The sequence below is a fragment of the Phocoena sinus genome, chromosome 17, assembly GCF_008692025.1.
Source record: "Phocoena sinus isolate mPhoSin1 chromosome 17, mPhoSin1.pri, whole genome shotgun sequence".
Classification (NCBI taxonomy): domain Eukaryota; kingdom Metazoa; phylum Chordata; class Mammalia; order Artiodactyla; family Phocoenidae; genus Phocoena; species Phocoena sinus.
Window position 1 is genome coordinate 67,323,530 of NC_045779.1, and position 21,877 is coordinate 67,345,406.

Here is a 21,877-nt window from a genome sequence, read left to right on the forward strand (position 1 = left end):
GGTAGTGGTGGGTTGGTGAGAAATGGCTGAATTTTAATATTTTCTGACGATAGAGCCAAGAGTATTTCCTGACAAATGTGGGGTATGAGAGACAGCACAGATAATTCCTATTCCTGGATTTTATTTTATTTATTTTAAAAAAATTTTTATTGGAGTATACTTGATTTACAATGTTGTCTTAGTTTCAGGTGTACAGCAAAGTGAATCAGTTATACATATACATATGTCCACTCTTTTTAAGATTCTTTTCCCGTATAGGTCATTATGGAGTATTGAGAAGGGTTCCCTGTGCTATACAGTAGGTCCTTATCAGTTATCTAATCTTTATATAGTAGTGTCTATGTGTCAATCCCAATCTCCCAATTTATCCCTCCCCCCCACTGTCCCTCCTGGTAACCACAAGTTTGTTTTCTACATCTGTGACTCTATTTCTGTTTTGCGAATAAGTTCATCTGTATCATTTTTCCCCTTTTTTTTTTAAGATTTCACATATAAGCGATATCATATGATTTTTATCTTTCTCTGTCTGACTTACTTCACTCAGTATGACAATCTCTAGGTCCATCCATGTTGCTGCGAATGGTATTATTTCATTCTTTTTTATGGCTGAGTAATATTCCATTGTATATCCGTACCACATCCTCTTTACCCGTTTCTCTGTCAATGGACATTTAGGTTGCTTCCATGTCCTAGCTATTGTAAATAGTGCTGCAATGAACATTGGGGTGCATGTGGTTTTTGAATTATGGTATTCTCCAGATATATGCCCAGGAGTGGGGTTGCTAGTTCATATGGTAGCTCTATTTTTAGTTTTTTTAAGGAACCTCCATACTGTTCTCGATAGTGGCTGTATCAATTTACATTCCGACTGACAGTGTAGGAGGGTTTTCTCCGTACCTTCTCCAGCATTTATTGTTTGTAGATTTTTTGATGATGGCCATTCTGACTGGTGTGAGCTGATACCTCATTGTATTTTTGATTTGCATTTCTCTAATAATTAGTGATGTTGAGCATCTTTTCATGTGCTTTTTGGCCATCTGTATTTTATTCCTAGATTTTCACCTAAGCAACTGGAAAGCTGATTGCCATCTTCTGAGATGGAGAAGCAGCAAATAGCCTAAGCTTGGATAGGAACGATCAGGAGTTTGGTTTAGGACATGTTGAGTTTGAGAGGTTGGTTTGGTATCCAAGTGGACATATCAAGTTGAGAGCTGAATTTTAATCTGGAGTTTGGGAGCTAGGTCTGGGCTAGAGACATAAATTTGGGCATTGCTGGCATGTCGATAGACGGTATTTAAAGAGATGCAGTGCAGCAGACAACTGTTCTTTACCCAAGATTGATTTCACCTTGTTTTAGCCTAGGTCTAAGAAGTGGGGTTTTCCCTAATTTATCTTCCCTCCATTCTTCCTTCTACCTCTGCTCTACCCCAATAACTCCATGATACCTCATAGGATACAACCATCCATTCACATCTTAGGTCCCTTGTACCTTGCTGGTTTATTTTTCTGTCTCTACTCAGCTTTCCCAGTGCAGTGACTGCCACATGTTGTTGGGATTTTGGTCCAAGCCACAGAAGAAGACAGTGAAGCTAAGTGATGCAGGAAGTAAACTCATGACCTTAGATTCGGGAAACTGGTGCACCAACCACTGAGAAACCAGAGATGGAGGACTTTTGCACAAGCATGAGCAGAGTATAAATCAACATCTCTGCCTTCAACAAAATCCGCATCGTAAGTGCAAGTTTATTTACTCTGTATATTCTGGGGGACAAATGCTTGGTATTTATTCAGAGAGGATACTGGAGAACCAGGAGAATTGTCTTTTGCTTTCAAGTAGTGTATACTTTAGAGGCGGAGGTCAATGCTTATTCATGAGAAACCATATCACGTACTCAGGAGAAAAGAAAGGGATGGATGGAGGGGTTGCTGAGAAATGAATTACTCTTATTTGACCATCACGTTCTAGAATAAATGTCAGGCCATCTGGAAAGTCTTCATTAATTCCTCATAAGAATGGTCAATAGATCCATGATTCTCCAGAGAATACTCCTATTATTTTATGATTTATTTTATTATTGCAAAAATAATGTACCTGCTTTGTAAAAAAATCATAAAATAAAAATAAACAAGAACAAAAACACAGAAAATTTCATGACCAGAGATGACTGTGAGATCACCTTTTGGGTATTTTTTTCTATGTATTTACTTATTTTACAAAAATGAGATCACACTGTACTTCCTTGTAGCCTTTTTCCTCACTTGACAATAGAGCTGAAGAATATTCCATGTTGTAAGCATTTGCCTACAACATCATTTGCATATCTGCCTATTACCGGTGTCATGGCTATATTATGAAGGTGATGGTGGGCTTGGGGCTTGTTTCACTTTATTTTTCCTCAGCATCTAGGACAATGATGGGTAACAGGATGTTCTTACAATCACAGAATATTAGAGAGCTCAAAGCTCCCTCAGGCATCATCTAGTTAATTTCCTATTTTGCAGATGGAAAAGTTGGGACTCAATGTGTTAAATGGATTGGCAGTTCAGGTGGTCAGAAAGCCGCAGAACCAGAATCAAACCCAAGTGCCTGGACTCCAAGCATCACATCCTTTCACTACAAAGTTCAGACTCAGAGTAAACCCAACATCTGTGAAACAGCCATGCAGTAAAAAGAAAAGGGTATACTTGGGCAGGAGAAGTTTGGGGAGGAAAGGTCTCTTGTGGTCCTTTTGGAACTTTCAGTTTTACTTCAAACCCTGAGATGTCAGAGGTTCATAGAAGGGTGAAGTTGCAGCATGAGGTACAGGGAAGAGGCAGCTTGAGGAAAGAAACTTAGGAGCTCAGGTTTGCAAAACCCACGGTTGTGCAGTCACTCAGCTCCAGCCAACACCCTGAAGGATGCAACAAAGCACTAGGAAAGTGAATGGCCACCCAGAGTCTCAATTCTGGTTTCACACTATATCTGAAGGGCTCCCATCCCTCAGCACTGGCCTCTAGGAAGCCTAATAACATTTCAACTTTGCTCTTGGTCAGGAATGGTTTTTCAGTTTTGACTTTGACAACCCAGAATGTTCCTGACTTCCCGGAATCACTCTCCAAGCCTCCTTGCTGTGGAGGGAGGAGAGTGGTGCTCAGAAAGCTTCAGAACACATTCAGCTGTGAGTGAAGAGCAAGGAATGCTGGGAGTTCCAGCCTGCTGTTGACATGACACCATCCTGCCAAATCCTCTTCATATTTCCACTGGTGTGATTGACCTGAAATGCACGTGGGCTGTGCCACTTCTTCCCTAAAACCTTCCATGGCCTCAGGGTAAAGTCCACACCCCTTTGTGTAGCATTCAGGACCTTCTACCACCTGACATTTGCCCACCTCTGCTTCATCTCTGCCATTTTGTCTTCAGCAACACCAAACTTCCTATGGGTTCCTGTACAGAACCATCCTCTTTTTTTTCATCCAGTCCCTGCTTTCTGGAGTGTGCTTCCTCTTCTTTTATCCACAGTTAACCTCACTTAGCTAGATGTTGTACCCTCTCTGTCTACTTAAGTAACTCTAAAATTCCGTAGTCTGTGATAATGTCTGAAATATTCTCGGGAATTTTCAGTCAAATGATTGAACTTCATCCTACATCTTATACTCCCATCTGGGATCAGTGCTATTTCACTCAGTGGCACATTCCAGATGAGATCAGGTGCGTTCAGTGTGCGTTCTTCTTAGAGGAGAAAGCTGGAAGACAATACCAGAAAGGACAAAAACTTTGTGGAAAGAACAGCAATACTTGCTAATACCACACAGTTTGATTTTAGCTCAACCTAAAGGAAATTCCTGCTGAGATGCCTGAAAATTATTATTTTTAAAGCATGCCATACCTAGCCAAGAGAGACAGCTCAGCTTGTCAGAAAGAACACTGAATTTAGCATCAGGAAACTTGAGGCCAACTCCTTGCATAGCCTTTTCTGGGTGTGTGATCATAAGAAACTCATGTAACTTCTTCAAGTCTATTTCCTCAAATTTAATCTGGAAATAATGCTGCAGCCTTGCTATTAGATTTGAAAAACACAAAATACATGAACTTACGTTGAGGTGCTAATTAAATCTCATTTGCATTAATATGTTATTTTTCTATCCCCATCTGTATCATAAAAATCAGGGTCATAGAATCCAAAAATACTACTGCTACTAACACTGGTACAACTGGTGCTACTATTACAGCAACAATAACAACTATTACTAGCTGATATTTATTGAGAGTTCATTATACATCTACATTGTTTTGGCATTTTACATGAATTAATCATTTATGTCTCTTAAAACACCTAGGAAGTGGCTACTATTATTTTCTCCATTTTATGAGCAAGCAACTGGAGACCCAGAGAAGTTAAGGAACTTGCCTAAGATCACACAGTTAGTAATTGCAAGACTGGGATTTGAACCCAGGCTTAAACTCCAGAGTCCTAGCATTAAGAATTATACTTTCTTCCCTATCTAAAAATAATAGTAAAATTGCCTTACCGTGGGATTGTTCTTCGTTCTTTCATAGAGATAATCTCATTTTATCCCTCCAGCAGTCCTTTGAAATAGAGGTTATTATCTTTTACAGACATGAAACTTGGGTCAAAAAGATTAGGGGATTAGCCCAACGTCACCCTGCTCCAGAATAGTAAAATCGGGTGGCTGCCCCACTATGGTGGGAACTAAGAACTTCTCCCATCCTGTTTCTGGCTCTATTCTGCTTTTGCAGGCACGTCCCCCATTGAATATGCCTTCCACGAAGACCCCAGCTGAGTCCTGGTGTGTTTTTATTTGTTTTGAAAGCTCTCTCTTCTCTGTCATTCCTTCTGGCACCGTCTGTGACGCGTGAGACTACTTGTTTCTTCAAGCATCGTGTGGTTCTGCAGAGCTTAGACGGAGTTACAATGCACTTCCAGATCAGACGTCATTGGAACTTAAGGGAGTCATCCTGAGAGGAACACTCCAGGTGAAATGAACCTCTGAGGTCAAGGTCACCTCCTCTCCAGACTCTGAGCTCACCACTTATCCACACTTCCTCTGAGGGAAACACAAGTTCCTCCTTAAATAGAGCCTCCACGATGTCATTGCTCTGCAAATTTTAAGCGTGCACTCTATTTTCTGTTGTCTGCAGTTCTGAATATGCCATAATCTGGCCTTGATTAACCTGCCTAAGCCTGCCAGCCTTTTGTCTCCCAGTTATGTCATCTTTCTCTGCGCTGTCTCAGAACCCTGCGCTTAGGACGTTCCTTCAATTAGAACTCTCTCTTTAAACGCTTGGCTTGGCTAACATAGTCTCAGCTTATATGTGACCTTCCTTGACTCCCTGAACCACTCCTCTGCTCTTCCATGTCATGTAATCTCTTTAAAAAAGGATGCTCTTCTCATTTCAGCATTTGTTACGTTGCCTTGAGATTGCCTGTTTAATTGTCCACCTCCTGAACTATGCAATGAGCACTTTGGGGACAGTGGGTTTTGGTATCTCCTATAAAGCCTGCACATAGTAGTTGCTCAATAAATAGCTGTTGATTAAATGCTCATTTCTCTTTCTGAAGTCACCAAATACTTTGAAAGGATCTCTTATTGATGTTCTTGCCTTCTAGACTGTGAGTTTTCTGAAAACATTCTGCCTTATTCAGCGCTGCATCTTCAGTGGCTGGCATGGAGGAGGCACTCAGTAAATGAGGAACTGACCAGAATTTCAGATCCTCTAATCCTGCCCATCAGCCTCTCCACAGCCTGCCCTGCCTCTTCTGAAATGCATTCCTCTCCACAATTGCTCCATCTTCCATTTTCCCTTTATTTTTAATGACTTCACTTGTGGTTTCATCTACATAATTTAGCATTTGCTTATACAATTTGCTCTCACTTTTCCTGTGTTTTATGTGTTCGTATCCCTCCCCTGCCAATGAAAATAAGTGTAAGCATAAATGGGATAATAATTTTTTGTATTATTATAACTTCTACCCACCTTCTTCTTCATATTTCAAAACTTATATACTCATCAGAGATAAATGCCCACATTTAATGAGCTCTTAAAATGTGCTACCTGTGAGCGCTTTTCAGACAGATTACGTCAATCTACACAGGAGCATGAGAAGTAGGCACGGGCGAAGCTGAGTCTTAGTAAGGCTCTGCCTTATCCAGGTGGTGAGTGACAGAAGCAGAATTTAAATACAGAGCCCATGCTTTCAACCATTTCTACCTCTGCACCACTGATAATTTAGAAAAGAAGGCGAACAATAAAAATAATATTAAGAGCACCCATAGTTCCGATCCACTACTAGAGGCAGCTACTGCTACCATTTTTGTACATGGCTTTTTTGTCTCTGCCTATGGTAAACAGCCTCTAGCTTGACCCCCACCTCCAGCCATTCACTCCCTTGCGTACTCCCCTCCTGTTGAGTGAGGGCTAGATTTAGTAACTCACTTCTAATGAACAGAATAAAGCAGAAGCAATTGAACAGAACTTCTGAGATGAGGTTATAAAAAGACTGCAGCTTTCATATTGAGTCTCCTTTTCTTTTTCTCTCTGAGATCACTCATTTGGGAAGAAGCAAACTGCGTATTGTGAGCAGACCTATTGAGAAATCCATGTGGTTAAGTAACTGGTGACTCTGATCCATAGCCAGCAAAGACCTGAGGCCTGCCAATAGCCAGATGGGTGAGTTTTGAAACAACTCCTCTCCTGTTGAGCTTGATGATGGCTGCCCCATCAACACACTAATTCTGGCTTTTGTGTGTGAGAAAGAGCGAGCAGAGGCAGCCAGCTCAGCTGTACTTGGTGCCCTGACCCAGCGGCTGTGGGATAAACAAATGTTTGCTGGCTTAAGGTAGTAATTTGGGGGGTATTTTGTATATATTGCAATAGGTAAATAATACACAGTCCTATAGACATTTATCTAAATATGGTTGATCATCTGTGTTTTACTATTTATCACAGGTCGAAATTTAATTTATTGAGTGAAACAAGCTGATAAACCTTGCTAACAGTCTGTAAAATTCTTTTTTTTTTTTAATTGTGAAATATAGCCACATACAGAAAGTACGCAAGGCATCCATGTGCACCTGAAAGAATCATACACAAACACCCTGGTCCCAATTTCAGTATATTTTATATTTTAAATAAAATAAATCTGCAAGGTATATGTAAAATCAGTCACGATATCATCTCCAAAGAGAATATAAAAGAGAAGAGAAGATAAAAGGCAAGCTAAATAGAGGGTACCATTTCAGGATGGTTTATGAATCAGGGTCTCTGAATCTTTCTTTTGTAAAATCTTTCTTATACACTTTTCTTTAACTGTCTAAAGAGGAAATGCTTAACTTTGTCCTCGGGAAGAAGTCTAGGAATTGTGCCATAGTGGAGCATATATAATATGTGGGACAGAGTGGGGCCTCTGTACAAAATTGATAAAGGAATGAATGGACTTGGAATTAAGAACATGGATTTGAGCTCCTTCTCAGCTGATTGGAAGTGAGTGATGTCATCACTTAACATATATGAGATTTAGTTTCCTCATCTTTAAAATGGGGACATACTCATGAAGTTGTGAGGTTTAAAAAAAATAGCATCGTCTATATGAGGCCCGTTTACAGGGTGCTCAGCATATATAGCAAACCCTCAATACATCAATTACTCTTGAGTAATAATTCTGATTTCAGAACACCATCAAATATTGATTTATTACTATATAAGACTTAAGTAAGCATATCTATTTTATTATTATAGTATTTTTTGGCCGCACTGTGCAGCATGCAGGACCTTAGTCCCGTGCCCCTGAAGTGGAAGCACAGAGTCGTAACCACTGGACTGCCAGGGAATTCCCAACATATGTATTTTTAAATATCACAACTTTATTTCTTATTAAATGATAAATGCTCATAATAAAATAATTTTAAAGAATATTTTTTTTAAGTATGAAGAAGAAATCAGCAAATCACTTCAGAATTCCACCAGCAAGAAATAACCAACATTAACTCTGGTGGACATCATTCCAAACATCCCTGTGCGTATATGGATGGGTTGGAAGAATGGAAGGCTAGTTAGGTAGATAAAAAGCTAGCTAACTAGTTAGAGATCATAATGCTTTTTAAAAATAAAAACGTTGTGTAATTACACTTGATTGTAACTAAAGAAAAATGAACTGAAGTGAAACTGAAGAAACTGCTGAATTTAGATCATGTTTCTTTTTTCCTCCATTGCCAGTGATAGTATTTCCTCAAATATCTCTCTAAGTAGGGTTAAGTAAAAACTTGATGACATCAAATGTTTCATTTTTCTCTTTTAATATACATCTTCCAATTTTTCAGGCAATACTAATTAAAAATAACCTCCTACTGTAAAAGATAAAGTGTTTTTTGAGAAACCTCCACACTGTTTTCCACAGTGGCTGCACTAATTTACACTCCCACTGACAGTGTACGAGGGTTCCCTTTTCTCCACATTCTCACCAACATTTGCTATTTGTGTTCATTTTGATGATAGCCATTTGACAGGTGTGAGGTGACATTTTATTGTGGTTTCTATTTGCATTTGCCTGATGATTATTGATGTTGAGCATTTCTTCATGTGCCTCTTGGTCATCTGCATTCCCTCTTTGGAAAAATGTCTATCCAAGTCTCCTGCCCATTTTTTAATCGGGTTGTTTGGTTTTTTATGTTGAGTTGTACGAGCTGTTTATGTATTTTGGACAGTAACCCCTTATCAGTCATATTATTTGCAAATATTTTCTCCCCGGCAATTCCACTCCTGAGTATATGTCTGAAAAAACCCAAAAATGCTAATTCAAAAAGATGCATGTACCCCAATGTTCATAGCAGCACTATTTACAATTGCCAAGAAATGGAAGCAACCCAAGTGTCCATAACAGATGAATGGATAAAGAAGATGTGAGATATACATTCACACACACACACACACACACACACACACACACACACACACACACACACTGGAATACTACTCAGCCATAAAAAAGAATGAAAAATTGCCATTTGCAGCAACATGGATGGACTTGGAGGGCATTATGCTAAGTGAAAAGTCAGACAGAGAAAGACAAATACCGTATAATATCACTTATGTGGAATCTAAAAAATACAACAAACTAGTGAATATAACAAAAAAGAAGCAGACTCACAGATATTGAGAACAAACTAGTGGTTACCAGTGGGGCGAGGGAAAGGGGTTGGGTAATAGAGGGGTAATGAATTAAAAGGTATAAACTACTATGTATAAAATAAGCTTCAAGGATATGTTGTACAGCACAGGGAATATAGCTAATATTTTCTAGTAACTATATATGGAGGATAACCTTTAAAAATTATGAATCACTATATTATACACTTGTAACTTCTATAATATTGTACATCAGTTATACTTCAATAAAATAGAAAAAGATAAGTGATTCATCCTCTGATACTTTCTCCCACCTCCTTTCTTTAGTCCTGAGTTTTGTTACTTTTACAATTTTAAAGTTAAAGTGATTGATAACACATTGTGTTCAGCAATCAAAAATTTGGCTGTTGTGCTGTTGTTTAACCTTATTTAAATGAATGTGATCCCCATAACTAGTTCTTTGAACGATAACTTCTTCACTCTAGAGGTGTGTGTATGTGTGTGTTTTAATAAGTTCATCTTGCGATTGGATTAGTCTTCCAGTGTATTTTGCAAGAGGGCTCATATAGTTTCTGAGTTCTTTCATGTTTCAGAACGTCTTCAGTTTTAATATTCTTGAGTTACATTTTCCTTTAGTCAGGGCTTTGGGACATACATCTGATTTCTTCTCGAAGAATGTTGCTGTGGTGAAGTCTGAGGCCAGCTGGATCCCACCTCACTCCCTTTTTATCTGTCTGGATAAAGTCTTCCTCTATAGATAATGTTGATCAGGATAAGTTCAGTGCCTCCTTGTAAATTGTACTGTTTTCTTCTAGTATATTAATTTCTTATGATTTGCAGATTTAGTATTTTTCTAGTATCACAAATATATGTGAAATGGCATTTCTGAAACACTCTCCCATTTGTTAGTTGCTCTCCTTAAAAAATATAAATGATTCTTTATGCGGGCCAACTTTGAAGTCTATTTATCGTCATCTGTAACTGATTTGTTCATTTATCTTTTTCCTTTGCATTCACTGTGAGGTGCTAAAGCCTTTTCTTTTTGTCATTGTTTGAATTTTTAGCTGTGCCTAGTCTGTTCTCCACTGGTTTACATTTATTTGTTTGATCCGCAGTTGTTTTCTTAACCTGGTAATCTGCCTTTTCAACCCAGCATATTGCGTCATCATCTTGTTCTTGAGTCTTGTATAAATGACTCCATACTGAGTTTTTTATTGTTCTTTTGCAGATTGTCTATCCTTTCCCTTTTGTGCTCTAGAATGCTTGCGTAGTTGAAATGCCATTTTCCTCCCTTTTTTCTCACGCTTAACATGGAGAGCTCTGCCCAGATCTTCTCTTGGCCCTGATCCAATGTGGAAAGACACTATTATTCCTTTTTGGCTTTGTCTTTGATCAGGTGATCTTGCCTTGTTACTTTTAGTAAAATTGATCAGGCTGAATGTTTCTTTCTGAACCCTCTTCTGGAATCAGAGGATACAGGGCATGGGGTGAGAGCTTGGCTGAAGCTTCTGGTTGACCTGACATGGGTTTTCTTCTAGGGTCCCACAAAGTATCCTGTTCTGGGGCCTTCCGCCGGCCATTTAGATGTGTCTCCTGTTCATCCCACCATCTCGTCATGAAGCCACAGAAAAAGCTGGTCCCCAGTGGCTCTTCCTGTTTCTGTTGAGTCCTCTGTAACTCACCAGTATTTTACTTTCATTGCAAGTGTGATAACGCTTGTTTAGTGTCATTTGTCATATTGTGTTACGCCCCTGCCCAAAATCCTCCCAAGGCTCCCATCTCACTCACTCAGAGCCATAGTCCTCCAGTTTTTACTGGGCCGTCAGCGTGATGCCCCCTGGTACCACCATCCCAACCTTTGGCTCCCTTGGCTTAAGCCACACTGGCTTCCTTGCTGAGCTTCAAGTGTGCCAGGCCCACATCTTCCTTAAGAAGCTCCCAGCAGTGGTTCTCCCTGCCTAGAACCCTCTTTCCCAGATAGCCTCATGGTTTCACCTTAGATTCCTCAAAGCTTGGCTTGGATGTCAGGATTTCAGTGGGATCTTTCCTAAAGATGCTTTTCTATACAGCAGGTAACTGGGAATTCCGTACCCCTTCTCTAAGAACAGACCCTGGCTCTGGGGCTCCAGTTCAGCCACCTTGCCCAGGAAGAAGCATGCGGGCCTCTAAGTGAGAAAGCGCTTCTGGAGGTTGTATGACTGGCTATGAGAAACGGGACTTCACAGACCCGGCCTGGGGCACTCAGCAGACTAGTGGAGAGCCCTCCACTGGGACAGCTTACAGAGGCTGAGGTGTTGAGTGAAAACTAAACTTGCAGTTTGAAAGATTCTGTGAAGAAAATTTACAAAATAAAATAAACGAATCCGAACTGAACTAAAATTTTGTCACCTTTTTTCTCTTGCTCTGCCAAGTTTTCACCCAGACTGTGTAGAGGAGACAAGGACAGGCCACCACGGACTTCAGTTTGGGGCTTATACATATTTTTGACCCTTTGAATTAATAGCTGCTTGGAAATGGAAAAAGATTGAAGTAAACTACCTGCTGACTTCCGGTTCCAAATGAAAGCTGTCTGGTGGGTCCGGAAGCTAAGCCGTTCAGCTCTTCTTGTGAAAACCGTAGATGAGATGGAACGCTAAGTAAGACTGAATGTACAGCCTGATGACAGAAGCTAGAATGGTTCACGGTAATCATGGGGTAGATGGATCTGGATTGAGGATCAGCTACCTCGACTCCAGCATATGGCACGCTCTTGCTTTCCTTCGTGAGAAAATTCCCCTTCTCAGGAGTTGTCCTCGAAAATAGTATTATCTCCCCCTCTTCTCCCATTTCTGCCAGTCCAGCCAGATGCTGGGAATCACAGGAAAGCCTGAACAGAAAATAGGGAGAGACTGAAGTAGTGTGGGGAGGCAAGTGGCCCTGCCAAGGCTGTGAAGTAGCTGCCAAGGCATGAAGTCTCTGGTGGCTTCTACCTGGCAGGGGCTGGGCTGGTCCCATCCTGCATTGTCTCTGAGAAGCAGAGGCTGGGCTGAGATCTGAGCAAGAGGGAAGCATATTCAATGCACGGCATCCCAGGGGAGAGCCAGCTATTAAGCAAGGAGTGCACTGAAATCTGTGAGCAGAAATTGTGAACTGGAGAAGGGAATTTGACCCTTAGGGCATGCATGGAGCAAATCACTCTTCCTGGCTTTAACAAACACTGACAAACCAACCTTGTCCTGTCCAAGGAGGAGTAAAACAAACAATATCATTATCAATACAAAGAAGGGGACAATGAAAAATCTTGCCCCCCAAAAAGGTGGGCGGGTGGAATAAGGTAGAGAAATATTGAGAACAATTTATCACAGAATCCAGATGGTCATTTCAGAAAACTGTATGGTACCCCCACAAACTGCATGAAGGTCTCTCTGAAATGGAAGCAGAATGTCTGGAGGAAAGATCTAGAGGGGAAAAAGACAAAGCAATTAGATGGAGGAATCATGATGGGAGAAAGCAAGAAAAATATATGTGCTCAATGGGCAGTATCGCTATTTCCTGCTGTGTGAAGGTTTACCACGGGTGTGGAGGACATATCTGAGAAAGTCCCTCAGAATTTAGGGAAAAGGAGACAAAGGGTCGAAAGGACGAGAGTAACAATAAGTGAGATTTCAGAAATGTTGGCCAGAAAATGTAGAGCTGTGTGACACCAGTTAGCATTGCTGAGCTAAAGGCGCAGAAGGCTCATGGGAAGCAGGAACAAGTAGCCCTGATTCAAGAAAACCCCAAAATAAGAGCCTCAAATCTATGTAGCCTGGCGTGAGAGGATTAGCCTCCCGAGATAAATACAAAATCCCGTAAATATGCAGAGGTGAAACAATGGGGTTGTTTCATATTAATAAAAATCAACCTAGCCTTCGTCTTCTTTCCAGCACACTAAATGACAGAAGATAATTTGGTAGCATCTATAGAGTTTCAAGAAGCAAAGGATGTGATCCAGGAATGTTCCATATATGTTCCAGTGAACATTCACGTGTGCAGTGAACGGGATGATATCACTGGACATGCAAAGGAGACAAAATATATTATCTGCAGTCCCTCCTTGAAAAACTTCTTTAAGACACATTTGCAAACTGAGTAATGAAACACAAGAGCTCAGAATTAGATGGTCACCATATAGAAGGACTCACAGTGAGCAGTGATAACAATTAAAGAAGAGATAAACTTCAATGTCACCATTATGGTTATAAAAAGGAATTAAAGCCTGAAGTTCATTCAGGATACAGAATGCTTATAATATATAAAATAATAATGTCATAACTATGAGCTGGATCCCAAAACTTCAAAGAATTATTTAAAAAGACTGGGAAGTACATGAGATGGTGTGTGGAAAAGAAAAATAAAGTGCTAAACTTATTGTCTTACAGAGGACCTGTGATTTCATCCTTGTAATGCGTTTATAGATTTTGGTTTTCTTTAGGTGTACGTGTATTTTCTATTTTTCCTAACTCAGATAAGTATTTACTTGATTAATAAAGAAACAGTAGAAGCTAAAGAAGCTAACAAAAAATTCAATTCCCTGAGACGGATGTGACCTGAAATTTTGAATATCTACATGGGCTCTAGTCTCAAAGGAGCCCTCTCTTTTTTTCATGTCTTTGGGAAAATGATACAGAGAGAGGTTAGGGTGGAAGTGGAACCCTACTGTGGCTAACGTCACTGACGATGTTGAGATCTGGCTGTCTCACGTTTTCCTGGAATGAAGGGGGAAGGAGGGGAAGTGACAAGGGATGAGCTCAAGCTTCTCCATAGTCTTGCAAAGCTGTAAGGATGTTTCAACCTCCGTGTGACCCAGGAACACTCCACGGAGCTCAGGATGCAGTTATAGTAGAAGAATGAGGGTCTCACTCTTTTCTCTGGAGGAGAGCAGAGGCTGTGTGACCTCAGAAATATTATTTTTACCTTTCTTGATCTTTGCTTTCTCATCTGGAAAGTGGGGGCAATAGGTTTATCTCAGAGGTCCCTTAGAGGATTTCAACCCATTAGGTACATAACGCGTCTAATGTAGCAAGGGAAAGTGTAGGTGTTTAATTGATGGCGTACCTTTACCTTCCCAGCGCTTCAATATTTCTGTCAATCTAAACTTTGAGGGAAAGATGAGCATTCAGTGGGCTGGTGATCTGGAGAGTTCTGATGTGTCTCTGGGAGGGTTAGGAGGGGGCTACCAGGGAGATGGAGGACAAGGTCAAGGTGGTCTAGGATCTCACTCTGTGCCTTGCCCTGACGGCCACCGTAGTCGGCAGTTTCTTTCTCTTGACACAACTCCAAACTGCCTATGAAACATGTTCTGAGAGAAATCCTCCCCCACTTACATTTCCAATGAGGAAGGTATTGCTGTTTGATTCATTATCATTCCTAAATCTTTTCCTCTAGAAGGAAAAGTTGTTTGCAGTCATCCATTTTGAAACAGAATGGTGAGAAACTCAGGCTATTTATAGCTACCTATTCTTTTGGTTGCAAAAGACGAGCGCTTCTTGGGAAGACGGTACTTCCCTAATTCATGCTCTTGCAGCCTAGAAAGGGAAACTCCTTTGATGAATCATTGACCAAGACCAGGCCTTGGCCAACCTCGGTCTTTCAAAACCCGGTCTCTGGTACTGTATTCTCTAGGAAGTCTTCCTGAATCTCCCCCAAAGCTGGGTTATTTAATATCAACCCCACCTTGTTCCCTGATTCCTTCTACATTCTCCTCTGCATGGGAGAAGCTAGCCTGGAAGCACATTCCCTAGAATTTTGCCGGCAGGGGTTAGGGTTAGATTCTGCTAAGGAGAGGTGCTGGGATGGTGTTTTGAAGGCCAAGAAGGAGAAGTTCTTATTTGCTGCAGCAGCTGTCAAAGAGTAGGTGTCAGTACGTGTGGGATGTTGCCAATGGCTTCCTCCCACTCATTTTCTTGAGAATTCAGCACTACTGCCTGGATTGCAGGGGTAGCAGCTTCCTGGATTCCAGCCCTTGAAGATTTCCCTACCGACATGACTCTAACCCATCCCACAATTGTTCAAACTTTTAATTCCCTGTACTAAGTCCCTTTCTTCTTGAAATACCCAGAAAGCCTCCCATCTTCCATTTCAAACTTAGAAACACCAGACCGAGTTAAGCACTCTGTTCTTGGCAGTTCTTTAGCACCTTTGACACAAATCAACAGCTCGGAGGTTGAGTCCACGGGCTGTGGAGTAAAGCAGAAACTTTCACAGCATCTTAGACAAGCCAAAGGCTCTTAAAAAACCCCAAAAAACCTAACTGGGCAAAGAACTTGTAAAAGAATAGATACATGTATACGTGTAACTGAATCACTCTGCTGTACACCTGAAACTAACACAACATTGTTAATCAACTAGACTCCAATATAAAATAAAAAGTTAAAAAATATATATATATTCATGATAGAAAAGACATTCAGATTTTTCCCTCTCTTCATGTTAACCAAATAAAAATATTTTAATTTGTTAAAAAAAAAGTGTGAGGGTGGGACTTCCCTGGCAGTCCAGTGGTTAAGACTGTGCTTTCACTGCGGGGAGCACAGGTTCATCCCTGGTCAGGAAACTAAGATCCCGCAAGCCCCATGGTGTGGCCAAAAAAATATTTCTAAAAACGGGAGGGCAAATCAAGAGCCTCCGCAGCTAACTCTGGCATGGAAGTTTTCAGCAGTATTTGTAGAATTAACAGAGTACCATGAATATGGAATGGGGACCTAAACCCGTGAAATCAATAGTAGTAAATTCACAGACCCTGATGAGTCATTTCAGTATCACAGGGTTAACCACTCAGATACGCTGTGACTCTTTGTGATTGGCCTCTTAGAATGTTGGTTTTTTTCTGTGTTTAGGATACAACAAATTTATCTACCAGTGGAAAACCAGTAAGTTTCCCAACCGCCTGCCACTTGATAACCACATTACTCTGGTTTTGCAGAATTTGACACCACTCACTAGCATAAAGAAAGGTGGAAGGGATTTGGTAAAAGATGATCCCTAGTCTGCTTTAGAATATGAGGTCCTCCTCCTTTCAGCTGTTCTTGCCATTTTACACCACTTCATCTTGGAGATCTGGGGAGGAAAATGACAGGCATCAATCATCCTCAGATAAAATACCACATACACCCTAAAGCAGGGGCAAGCAAACTTTTTCTGCCTACAGTTGGATTCTAAGACCTTCAACCTTCTTTGTAGACGCTCACTCAGGCAATGTATATTTCTGCTCAGAATTACGGTTCCGACTCCCTACTCCTGCCATCCACGCACTCGAATGGAGGAAGACCCCCTGTTTCTGGTTATTCAGGCCCCTTGTAAGCCCCTCACTCACAAAGGCTGAGCACCTGAGCATATGGGCCTAATTTGAGGAGTGCACGAAGCCTGCCTGTTTCGTACCTGCAGAAGCCATGGTGAACGTTGTTCCCCTGCAGACAACTGATTCCTTTCCTTGTATTCCAGCTTCCACTCTCCCTCACTGCTTTTCTTTCGTTATGGGGGTATTTTTAAAGAACCTTAACTACAGGTACATTTTTAGCTGTATAGTTCGTCAGTGTTAAGTGTATTCACATTGTTTTGTAACTAATCTCCAGAACTCTTTTCACCTTGCAAAACTGAAACTCTGAACCCATTATACAATAACTCTCTATGCCCCCTCCTCCCAGGCTCTGGCAACTACCATTCTACTTTCTGTTTCTGTGTATTTGACTACTTTAGATGCCTCATATAAGTGGAATCATAAAGCATTTGTCTTTTTGTGACTGGCTTATTTCACTTAGCATAATATCCTCAAGGTTCATCCACGTTGTATCAGAATTTCTTCTTTCTTAAGGCTGAGTAATATTCTATCGTAGGTATAGACCACTTCATCCACGGATGGACACTAGGGTTGCTTCTACCTTTGAGCTATTGTGAACAGTGCTGCTATGAGATATACAAATATCTCTTTGAGATCCTGCTTTCAATTCTCTTGGGTATATACCCCAAAGTGGAATTGTTCACAACAGCTTTGCAATGAGCCACAACCTGTCACAGAAGTGTTTATTTCAACGATGTTCATGAAAGCTGAACTTTAGAATTGGTTGGCCATTAGAAAAAAAAGTGGGACATCAAAAGCACAGGCAACAAAAGGAAAAATAGGGAAAGCCATTTTTTGAATGCCTGCAATAGAAGAGTTTGGCCTCTGATGACTAGGTGCACAAGATATGCTCTTCAGGGCACAATTCGGGTATGAGTAATGTCTACCTTTATAAGGTCAAAAATAGATTATTGTCCAGAACCTCCATGAAGATGGACGGCATGTTGATGGCAATGTTTTCATGCTTTAGGACCAACACATCTGGTCTCAAATATAGGAAGAAATTATTGCAGCAACAATATATAGTTTCCAGATGTAAAGATCAAAAAAATTATAATTGTATTTTTATATTTCTGAGGAATCCCTATACAGTTTCTCACAGCAGCTGCACCATTTTACATTCCCACCAACAGTTCCAATTTCTCTACACTTCCAGTTTCTTCACTTTTTATTTTCTGGTGTGTGTTTGTGTGTGTGTGTGTTTGTGTTTTAATAGTAGCCATGGTTCTCCATTTCTCATAATTAAAAAAATGGAATCACACAATTTGGGAAACTGCATTTTTCCCTTTAATATCATGAGCATATTTTAAAGTCAACAAATATTCATTTATAATAGAATTTCCGATGTCTGCATAGTTTTCTGCTCCATCACTTGCTTACTGTGCAACCCTGGCCAAGTTACTCAACCTCTCTCTGCCTCAGTTGTGAAATGGCATAATGAACACTTTAAGAGACCTTAGGAGAATGTTGTGAGGATTAAATGAGAAGAACCTATAATGGCACGTTGTCAGCAATCAATACATGTTAGCTGTGATTATCAATACTTTTATTATTGTTTGCCCACTGCATTGGTGGATATAAGTAATTCTTTATCGACCTTCAGGTTGCTACTGGTTTTTCACTTACATGGACATTAGCTACATAGTTGCAGTCATTTCTTTCTTTAAAAACCATCCGAACAGGTCCCTCTTTTCAGGGATTAGTTGACTGAAGGAGAAACTCCAGCCCAGCTGAGACCCAGCCTCTATTCTTGGCTTTCTCAGAACAGCTTTTGGTCACGTAGAGCAGGCCTCCTTACCCCTTCCAGAAAGACATTGCTCTGGCCGTGGTGTTTAAACAAGCCCTCTCATAATTCATTGCCAGGTATCTCACCTGCAGATCTGTGGACCTGAAGTTTTTCTGGGGGTTCGGCATAATGATGCATGGCCTGGAGAAAGCTTAGTCAAATATTTACACGGAGGAATGTGGCATTTCCTACCCTGGTGCTCTGATTACCATCAGAGTCTTATCTTTCCCCATAAAAGGAAGTGTGGACATGTATTAAGTTGTCAACACGAGAAAAATATAAGGTCTGGAATAGAAGGCCTGGGAGACCTCTGCATGTTCTTCTATGTAATAACATCTGAGGGTAAGAAGGAGATTCAGTTGTGGTGTTGGGGGGTTTTTGAAGCTGGGAAATCTATGGGGTCAGGTATAATTTGGTGGATCTGCCTTCTCATTAAACTCAGGGGTTTTTGAGTGGTCAGAAGGGAAGATGAGAACACCCATTGTTCCCACCAAAGGGAAGGAAATGCTGATGGCCAAGAGTGACCCCCATCTGAAGCATCTCAGTGAAAGACACACACATCAGAGAAGCCTCCTTCTCTGAAATGAAGCCGAGTATTACGTGGGGAGAGCATGAGTTCAGAGGCCAGGCAGAACTGGGTCGAAATTCTGCCTCTGACGCTCTAAACCTCCATTACTGAGCAGGTCACAAAAGCCTTCTGAGCCCCTATCTTCTTGTCTGTAAGCTAGAGACAGCATGCCCTAACATACAGGTTTCACATAAAGATTAAATGAGATGATACGTCTGAAGTTCCGGTGTGATGGTTTGCTATAGGAGATAAAGAGTGACCACACCACGTCGATAAATTCCCAGCTAAATGCAGAGAAACTGGGTGGTTTCGAATTTGGGGCACTCTTTAACATGGACAAACACCCGACTTTTATTAGCTTTTTTCTTAATACTGAAAATAGGACTTCTAGGAGTTGAAAGACTCCAAGTTGGAAAGTATCAATCTAGACCAACATCATCACACACAAGCCTCACTACGAAATCCTCATCTTAGCCGGAACTTAAAGACATCATCCCGACACCCCCAGCATAATTCATTCATCCATCCAGTCATTCTACCAGCACTTACTGAGGGTTTACTGTGCTCCGGAAGCTGCTGCGGGCACTGAGAATCTCAAGTTAGAGGAGGCTCAGTCCTCGCCTCTTGGATGACCCTAGTCTAGTGGAGGAGAGAAAACTCTAAATCAACCATCTCACGTCGTAAACTGACAATGTGAGCAACACGCAGAGTTATAGAGGCGTCCCCAGGGGCAGCAGACAATGAGGTTTTAGAATTGGAAGGACATTTAGAAGCCGACCAGTCCAAACCTCACTGATGTGTGGACTCTGCCTCCATGGTCTCCCAGCTTTGTTTTCATCATCTCTAATCTCAAGGGTTTCACGGCCCACCGGCACTCCCAATCCCAGGCAGCCTTTGGGCAGCTCTGACAGAAAGTTTTTCCTCAGGTTGAGTCAGTATTTTGTCTCCTGGTAACCGTCACACAGCTCTCTGGAGTTAATCCCGTTCTTTCGCATGACAACCCTTCAGGTACTGGAAGTCAGCTCACGGGCGACAGGCAAGCAGGGATAATTTTAGCCTCGCATTGCACAGGGGAATACTGGGCAGTCCGGGGACGAATCTGACTTCAGGAAGGGACTCTATTCGACACTGAAGACATGGTAGGCGTGTCTCACTTTGGATTTATTTGGATTTTAACCACTAGCCTTAATAATTTCACTGGACTTTATAAAGCACTTTAGTATACATTATTCCGCAGTGTCCTCACATTGACCTGGTGAGACGGTTCGGCAGGATCTATTATTTCCGCTTTGTTCATAGATAAAACAAGACTCTGAGAGGTGGGGTGCTCAAGGTCACACAGATAACATCTGGTTGAATTGGTCTTCTCCCTTCCATACAAGTGGTCCTGCATCCATTTAGTCCCTCCCATAATCTACCTGTGACCTCCCCCTAGATGTATCTTAAAATATTGACGACATTGTATTGCTCCCTTTATCAAAAATCCTCAACAATTCCTCTTACATTCCAGGGTTAACCTCCAAGCCCTTAGAATGACATTCAAGGCTCTCAAAATTGTCGACTTGCTTGGAGTTTCAGGGATAGCGGGATGGGTGGATGGAATACCAATAAACCATAAACTGAGCTATACCAGTGATAGTTCAGCAAGAAACATATACAAAGGGTACCTTGAGAACACAGAGGAGCAAGGTGAAGGTCACAGGGGGATTCCAGGAGTTAGGGATGCCTGGGATGGACTTTAAATACATGCATACCAGTAGAAGGTTAACAGGAGCAAAGAGGCCTTGGAGGAGAGAAACAGCCTGGTGGCTGTATGCAGGACACCATACAGAATGTGCTGGACAGGTAGGTACAAGGCTGGACTCAGAGAAGGATTAGCCTGTATGGGAGGCAGGGCCGCTTCCTGTCAGCTGTCAGGTTAGAGGCATTGGACGTTATCCTGCAAACTTCCATGTGCCAAATAGGATTAAAGCAGGCCAGTGTCAACTGCATTTGGTGGCCCCGGCTAGGAGGGTGGACTGGAGTCCGAAGTCGATGGGATGGACGGGAGCCAGTCTGGCTAGAGATGAAGTAAGGAAACTTGCCATGAATCAGGGGAGTAAAGACAAAGGGCAGTGGAGGTCATCACAGGAAGAGGAAGGATTTTCGCATAGTTTAGGAGAGAAAAACAAACAAATCCGATGACGGGGTGCTTGTGGAGATAAGGAGAGGGAGAAGTCAGGCTGCTAACACGCTCTCAGGAGCCCCCGGGTTGGGAGGAACATAATGGCGCTACTCACTGCTATTTCCACACCTGCCCCAGACTTCAAGGAAGCGCTGCAGGAAGGAGGTGTGTAGTACCTACTTGTAGGTGCGCTAATTTACTTAGGCTAGTAACAAAGAGCTCCCTCTCATCTTGGTGGGGTGGCCAAGACGACTGGCCGGTCACTTACACCCGTTCCCTCTCCTCCCCCAGGTATCCTGTGGGACTTGATTTCCTACGGTTGGGTGTGGCCATGCAACAGGGCCCTGATATTCAAGCCTGAATGATGTGTGGGCAGTACTCCTTCACATTTTATCCTTTCTGCCAACTTGAGGCAGAAGAACCTGATGGAGACTTGAGAGGGAATGAAGGTCCCTGTACTGTGTGCAGAAGAGATCTGGCCATCAGCCAGGAACACCCATTTTAGACATGAGTGAACAAAAAGTAAATTCCTCTCACGTTTGAACCATTGTGCATAGAATTTCTTTGTTACAGCAGTTAGTCCCACGTAACCAACGCACCTTTCCTGTTTCCTACCTCACGTGGGTAGGAAAGAAGGGGGCGTTTAGTACATAGCTATTTGTGCCGGTCACTGCACCCAGTAGATTTACGTACATCACCGCCTTTAATCCTCTAAGTGCTCGGAGATGTTTAAACGCTCCAGTTTTGCAGAAGAAAGGAAGAATCCCTGAAGTGTATCGCCTTTGCTCAAGGTTATACCGTGCTCCCTTAGAGACATCCGTGAGGCTGTGCAAAACAGATTTTTTTCACTGTTTTTGAATTTTGTTTTCTTTTTCAGC

General features: G+C 41.6%; 1 long non-coding RNA gene across 1 annotated transcript in view; it reads left to right on the forward strand.

The window, feature by feature from the left end:
* LOC116742347 overlaps positions 1-21,877 on the forward strand; it is a 396,625-nt gene that overhangs the window by 350,818 nt on the left and 23,930 nt on the right. Inside the window, exons 13-15 of the long non-coding RNA XR_004346443.1 lie at positions 1,521-1,731; positions 4,739-4,975; positions 6,544-6,670. This is a non-coding gene — a long non-coding RNA (uncharacterized LOC116742347). The remainder of the gene's footprint in view (positions 1-1,520; positions 1,732-4,738; positions 4,976-6,543; positions 6,671-21,877) is intronic.